This window comes from Elephantulus edwardii, unplaced genomic scaffold, assembly GCF_000299155.1.
Source record: "Elephantulus edwardii isolate Elephantulus edwardi_28Jun2011 unplaced genomic scaffold, EleEdw1.0 scaffold00350, whole genome shotgun sequence".
Lineage (NCBI taxonomy): Eukaryota > Metazoa > Chordata > Mammalia > Macroscelidea > Macroscelididae > Elephantulus > Elephantulus edwardii.
The window spans coordinates 1,664,972-1,672,692 of record NW_006400100.1 but is presented as its reverse complement, the minus strand read 5'-3'; the positions used below and the strand labels follow the sequence as shown (position 1 = coordinate 1,672,692).

Sequence of the window (7,721 nt, the reverse complement as noted above, 5' to 3'; positions counted from 1 at the left end):
AGAGGCTGTAAGTTGTACATGAGGAAACAGCCTATCTTTTTCCCGTGGATCACCAGGTGGATTTGAACCACCTGCCTTTAGGTTAGCAGTGCAACACCTTACCCACAAGGCCACCAGCGCTCCATCGTGTCATATAGGGGATCAAACAAAATATATCTGCTCAGAATGAGGCAGTGTGACCAAATAGTTCACAGACAATGAGAATGTGTCAGCTAGACCATGACAGGCTTTTCCCTTAGCACAAAAGTACATCTTTCTGACCAGTCATTTGCCTCTTGCAGCTACAGTCTCAGGCCGTAAGAATATAACCTTTCCCAGAAGAAACTCCTTTCTTCAGTGCTTCGGCCCAGTTGTGAGTCTCAAAATAAGTGGATAGGATATAAAACACTCGGTTGATAGCCAATATCTCTAAATGATAGTGGGTTGGGTTTTTTTTTTTGGTTTTTTGTTTTGTTTTGTTTTGTTTTTTTCATTCTTGCATGTGTCCATGTATTCTTGGATTGGCAAGTGGTCTGTCTGGACTGAATGTTCTCAGGCCTTTTGAAATGTCACTTTCTCCTTAAACTTTTCATCCACAATTCCACCAATATCATAAACCTTGTTAAGACCAACATCTTCAAGAGCATGTTCAGTCAGGAGTCATGTACACAAGGGCCTTCAGAGGAAATAAACTAAAACAGTCTTTTTCTGTTATGTCAAGCACATAAGTAGAAAATTCATCCTCAGACACTCTTTACATAGGGGACTATCTGTTGGGAAGCCAGTGAGGTAAATCCAAACTGGCTTGTCAGCTTCTTTATTTGAACCATACAATCTTTGGCTCTGTCGTGCCAATCTGCTTAATTCCTTCTTAGACATATGGTCGATCATACTCTAATCGACACAGTTTTGGTCCTGAGTGTTTGGCTTCCAAAAATCTCTCTTTGGTTACGGTTCTCAGAAAATGTTTGCTGTGCTGGGGTAGATACCTGGATTTTCATCACGACTGGCTTTCCTTCTTTCTTTTTCTTGCTTTCTTTTACTCTTCTTTGCTGCAACTATCTTTTCCCAGTGTTTCTGTTTTCTCTGCACATTTTCCAAGCACCAAGCTGTACCATCTGTGGGCAGGGCCCCCCTCTCTTGGCTCTCACATTCCACATCAGTCTGTAGAAGCTGAGAGCTTCCAGAGATGCCATCTTCTCTTGTGTCCTCTATGATCTCTTCTTGGCTCAGCAGCTCATGGGGCTCCATTTTCCAAGCACTTCCTTCCAGTTTCCAGTCTATGTGCTCAGTTTAGTCCTGTCTGATTTCCACATCGCAGGAGGTAGCAACAACCATAGATCACAGCGGCCATCCACTTCTTAAATAACTGATCTTTGAAAATCCTGTGAATAATAGAGGATATGGATAGGCATAGTAGTTTAATACTAGATCCCACCAGTCAGATCTGATTTGACGGTACATGCACACAAAAATAATAAAATAAAATAAAAATACTAGATCCCAGGTTGGAAGTCAATTGAAATGAAGAAAAACAATGATAAACATCATTTAATAATTGGAGCATGGAATTTATGTAGCTTGAATTAATGCTAGAAATCTGAAAATTATAAAAAACAAATTGGAACACATGACTTTTGAAATACAAGGCATGAGTAAAATGAGATGGACCCGCTTTGACCAATTTGATCAGCCAATCCTATAGTATAATATGCAGGGAATAAATAACTGAAGAAGAAAGGTGTTGAATTCATAATCAAAAAGTCAATTTCAAATTCCATCCTGAAATACAATGTTGTGAGTAATAGGATATTATTCAAGGAGGATCTGTTACTATGATTCTTATTTAAATATATACTCCTACTCACAATCCCAGTTGAGAATTTTCACCAAAACTTGCAGTCTCAAATTGATCACTCAGTCAAGATGTGCTAATGACAATTGAATATGGGAATGCAAAAGTTTGCACCAGTGAAGAAGTAACAGTAGCTGGAAAATATGGGCTTGGTGATAGAAATGAGGCTGGAAATGGCTGATTGAATTTTTTATTTTCAATGATTTATTCATTGCAAGTATCTGTTTTAAAAGACACAAAGGACAACTTTACAGGTGGACTTTACCTGATGGTCTACATAGGAGTCATATTGACTATATCTGTGGAAGAAATACTGGAGAAGGTCAGTATTGACAATAAAAATTAGGCCAGGAGACGATCATGGGTCAGATCATCAATTACTCATGTGCAAGTTCAAATTGAGACCAAAGAAAATGGCAGTAAATCCTTAAGAACCACAATATGATGTCGAATCTGTTTCATCTGAATTTCAAAATCATTTCAGCAATAGGAATGAGATATTGAGAACCAGTGATCAAAGACTGGATGAGTTGTGAGATGACATCAAGGATATCATTCATGAAGAAAGCAAAAAGGTCATTACAAAGACAGAGGAGAAAGAAAAAACCAAAATGGATATCAGAAGACACTCTAAAAACTGCAGTACAGTATCAAGAAGCAAAAACAAAGAGAAATTATGCCAAAGTAAAAGAGTTAAACAGAGGATTTCAAAGGGCAGTTTGAGTGAAGAAAGAAAGTATTATAATGGAAAGTGCACAGAGCTGGAATTGGAGCTTCAATCCATATTGAAGGTTGCAGTCCTTGACCTTCTGCAGCAAGCACTTCAGGTCTTCTTCACTTTCAGAAAGCAGCGTTGTGTCATCTGGCTAACGCATCTTCCCCCAATCCTGATGCCACGTTCCTCCTCATATAGCTTGGCGTCCTGGACGATCTGTTCTGAATATAGATTTAAAAGATATGGAGACAGAATACATCCCTGGCTGACACCTTTCTGGATTTTGAACCCTGTAGTGTCTCCTTGCTGTGTTCTGCCAACTATCTCCTGGTTCAAGTATAGGTTTTGCATAAGCACAATGAAATATTCTGGGATTCCAATTCTTCTCAGAGTCAGACACAGTTTGTTGTGACCCACACAAATGCCTTTGCATAGTCAATGAAACACAGACATTCCTCTGATAGTGTCTGCTTTCAGTGAGGATCCATCTAACATTAGCTATAATACCCCTAGTACTGCTGCCTCTTCTAAACCTAGCCTGCACATCTGGGTGTTCTTTATTGATGTGCTGCTCCAGTTGTTTTTGGAAAATTTTGAGCAGAATCTTGCTTGCATGTGATACTAATGATATTGTTCAGTAATTTCTACACTCTGTCAGGTCACCTTTCTTTGGAATGGGAACAAATATAGATCTCTTCCTATCAGTTGGCTAGGTTATTGTCCTCTAGATTTCATGGCACAACTTAGTGGGGAAACCAGGGCAGCATCAGTTTGTTAAAATATGTCAATTGGTTTCCTTCAATTCCTGGGGCCTTGTTTTTTGCCAATTTTTTCAGTGCAACTTGAACTACTTCCTTCATCACCACAGGTTCTTGTTCATATGTTGTTTTATGAAATTCTTGTGTGTCAGCCAATTATTTTTAATACAGTGACTCTGTATACTCTTTCCATCTTCTTTTAATGTTTCTTGGGTCATTTAACATTCTGCCCAAAGCATCCTTAAGTATTGCCACTCTTGGCTTGAATTTGTTTTTCAATTCCTTCAGCTTAAGAAATGCTGAGAGAGTTTGGCCCTTTTGATTTTCTGACTCCAGTTCTTCACACACTTCATTATAATACCTTGCTTTATCTTCCCGAGCTGCCCTTTGAAATTTTCTGTTCAGTCGTTAATTTTTTTTTTTTATTTCTTCCTTTAGCCTTGGTTCCTTGGTGCTCTAATGCAATATTCAGAGTCTCATCTGACATCCATCTTGGCCTTTTCTTCCTCTTCTGCCTTTGTAAATACCTTATGCATTTTTTTTTTACTTTATGCATTTTTCATGGACATCATTCTTGGTATCCTCCCACAGCTCATATATCACCTATATTTCCTTCTCTAAAAATCATTGACCTTACTCACTAACACTGCAGTTCACTTTACTGTATCTCAAATCTTTCAAGGGAAAATTGTGTTAAGTTCTAGTTCTTGGTTCTTATTAGTTGAAATGAGAATACCTCTGACCACTTAGGAAATTTATGCAGGAAGTATTGCTAGTCCTAATGTTTGCTAACTGAGGTTCATGAAGCAATAGACTCATTAATTGTAGGTACCATGTTGACTTCAGGATAAGAAACACTGAAACTATCACTTGATCATCCCAGATGGCAGCAAGCAAGGGTGTTTGGAAAAGGAATCGAGCATAAAATGACCGCCACTGTCTACTCATCTTACGTCTTAAACAGAAAGATTTTCCTTGTCCAACAGGAGACCCTCTACTTATTAGAGACAACATTGCATATCTCCATGCATGTGACCCATGCGCAAGAGAAAAGCCTGTATTTTATGACCAAGGTAGACACTTGCACCTCATGGTGGGTACAAGGTCTGGAATTCATAGAAGGGTAGTGAGAACTATACTCAACTCAAGAACAATATGGAACAATCCAATATGCTCCACAAAGGAATGTGTGTTTCTTGGCCCCATTTTGTTGCACAGCACAAGTTCACCTTATGGCATACAATGCTTTCTCTAATTAACTCTTAAGTCTCATTCTGTAGAAACTGATGGATCAGCAAGAAGAATCAACTATGACTCTGGAAGAAAAAGGGAAAGACAAGAGAGATTTGACCACAAATAAGAAACCTCACAGCTTGGGTTATAAAGAGAAGTACCCAAGTTAGACTTCCCAGTATTAAATACTCTTTAAAAAGGAAAAAAAATCATCATCAATGGGAAGTCATAGATGAGTTACTGCTAAGGGTTTGTTTGTTTGTTTGTTTGTTTGTTTGTTTGTTTGTTTGTTTTCCCTCCCTGAGAGATAACACTATTCAGAATGTACATTCCTTCAACAGGAAGGAAAACAAATCTTCAGAACTGAACCAATTCAAAAAACACAGTAAATGGAGAAAAGATAGAGGATAAGATTTAATTGTATTTTCCATTGCAACCACGAAAGCAATAATGAAAAATGAACAATATCTTTATTGTGTTGAAAAGATATACTGCTAAGGACCTTTTTACGTTCAATTTTTTAAATGGTTTGTTTACGAAGTCCGTATACATTGTGTTTCACACTATTCTTCATTTAAATTTTGTTTTCATACAATCATCCTCCTGTATTAGGTTTTATGAGTTTTATCACTATTGGACCTTGTCCATCATCACCCTGTCTGTTCACCCATATCCTTTCCATTTCCTTTCCCCTCTTCCTCCACCCACCAAACTGTGCAACCCTGTGGTTTTGCCCCTACTCATTCTCACCCCTCTGCTCCCACCTCTTCCCCCTTGACCTCCCATACACATTTTACTAGTTAGCCTTCTATTTTTACAATAATGGTCTTCATGCCTTATTTGTCCTTATGAGATTGAATTAGTTCAATAAGCATAATGCTTTTGCTAAAGATCAAGAATGTTACTTTATTTTTTTTAATTTTATATTGGGTTAAACGCAAAATTCCTTTGTTATGTTTCATTCATACATGTTTTTCACACATTCCTTCATTTACGTTGTATTTCATATGATCATTTCCATGCATTGCATTTTATAAAACCAGTCACCATTGTTCTATGCCATTGGTCCTTCCAGGTCCCCTTTTAATCAGTCCTAATTCTCTCATCCCTTCTTCTGCCAACAATAATCTGTGACCTCATTTACCTCCTCCCCTAAATTCAGGCCCCTTGTCCCCTTTGGACTTTTAGACACATCTTACTAGTTTTCCTTCTATTTTTACATTCATGGTCTTAAGCAGTACTTGTCCTTATGAAGAATGTCACTTTAAAGACTAAGGTGTTCCTGATCCAAAGCAGCATGTTTTATGTAATTCATATCCATATGAAAGATGTGCAGTAAACAAGGAATATCAAAAAACAGTTGTTCATCTATGAGATATCATCTCACTTCAGAATAGCTGAGCAGCAAACAAATACTGGTGGGCTATGGAGAAATTGGAACCCCTATTCACTGTTGGTGGGGGTGTAATATGGTGTAACCACTCTGGAAGGCAGTGTGGTACTTTCTCAAAAAGTTGGAAATAAAAAAATTTGACTCAGTAATTCCACTACTGGGAATATACCCTAAAGAAACCAGAGCTGCCACCCAAACAGATGTATACACGCCTGTGTTTATTGCTATGTTGTTCACAATAACAATGTTATGGAAACAACCCAAGTGCCCATCAACAAATGAATGGATAGAGAAGCTGTGGTGTATTCAATCAATGGAATGCTACTCAGCGCCGAATAACAGGAACTCAGGAAATATTATACAAAATGGATGACCCTGTAGGACATTATATTGAGTGAAATACCTCAGTCACAAAAGAGGACAAATAACCACATAATGCCACAGTTGTAGACCGGGACTGTCATGGTGGTTGGAGGGGATACTGAGAAACGAGGAGTTAAATTATGAACACTGCATTGAAACAGGTGAGGGAAAGAACTGTTTAAAAGGAGTATATGATTGAGCAGTCCAGCATAAGAGATGCACAGTAATGAGGACTGAGGGAGATGGGAGAGAGGAAGTTGTGCAACATAAGTGAATTTTTTTTAAGAGAAGAGCAAAGTGGGGGTGGGTAGGGAGGAACATGTGCAACAATGAATGAATAGAAATCCAGATTTTCTGTATATTTTTGTTAAAAGCAAAATAAAAAATTTATAAAAATACAAAAGAAGGAATTGTTGTCTTTGAATTATATTTTTAATATTCCATGGACTACCCTAGACAAATAGTCTGTCTTGGAAAATGTGCAGTCAGGGACCAACTAGAAGAAAGGATGTATAAACTTCATCTCATTCATTAGACATGTTATCAGGAGGGTCCAGAGTCAGGAGTAAGACATCATACTTGGAAATAAAGAGGGACCAAGAAAGATGGGAAGATCTTCAGTGAGATGAATTGACACAGTGACTGTCATAGTCAACTTAAGGACGGCTGAGCTTATGAGGATGTCACTGTGAGGTGGAGTTCCATTTAGTTGTACCTGGGGTCTCTATGAATTGAAACTTGAGTCCAGGACACCTTCAATAATAAGGTACCTCTAAAACACCCGTTTCTGTGTCCATTTCCAAGATCATGGGTTAGAGAAACTTTTGAAATATTTTGGTTATTTTCTATGAAGTATACATTTTTTTAAAAAAAACAAACAAACAACACTTATTCTTGTACTTTTTCTCCCCCTCCCTTCTTTCTCCTCCCCCAGCCCACCTCACAATGCACCCATGTTCCAGATTATTCTTATACATATAATGCATAATCATATATTCGTTTTGAACAGTTCTTCCCTTCATCTCTTCTAATGCATTGTTCAATATCTATCCACGCATTCCTCAGTCCCTTCCCAACTTCCTCCATGTCTGCCCTGTTTTATAACAATGGTGTTATGCTATATTTATCCTTTTGTGACTGAGCTATTTCACTTAGCATATGCAGGTTCAACCTGAAGCTAAAGTTTAAATCAAATCTACAGGAACCAATATTTGACCTCGATACTATCCCACTTGAATTTCAAAACCATCTCAGAAACAAATTAGAGACCTTGAATACGAATGAAGGAAGACCAGATGACGTCTGGAAGGATATCAAGAATATCATCAGTGAAGAATGGGAAAGAACAGAGGAGGAAGAAAAGATCAAGATGGATGTCAGATGAGACTCTTTTTTTTTTCTATAATTATATTTTATTAATTTTCA

At 37.8% G+C, this 7,721-nt stretch overlaps 1 pseudogene; it reads right to left on the bottom strand.

Moving 5' to 3' along the window:
• Window positions 1-289: 289 nt before the first annotated feature.
• LOC102862259 overlaps window positions 290-7,721 on the bottom strand; it is a 17,369-nt pseudogene continuing 9,937 nt past the window's right edge.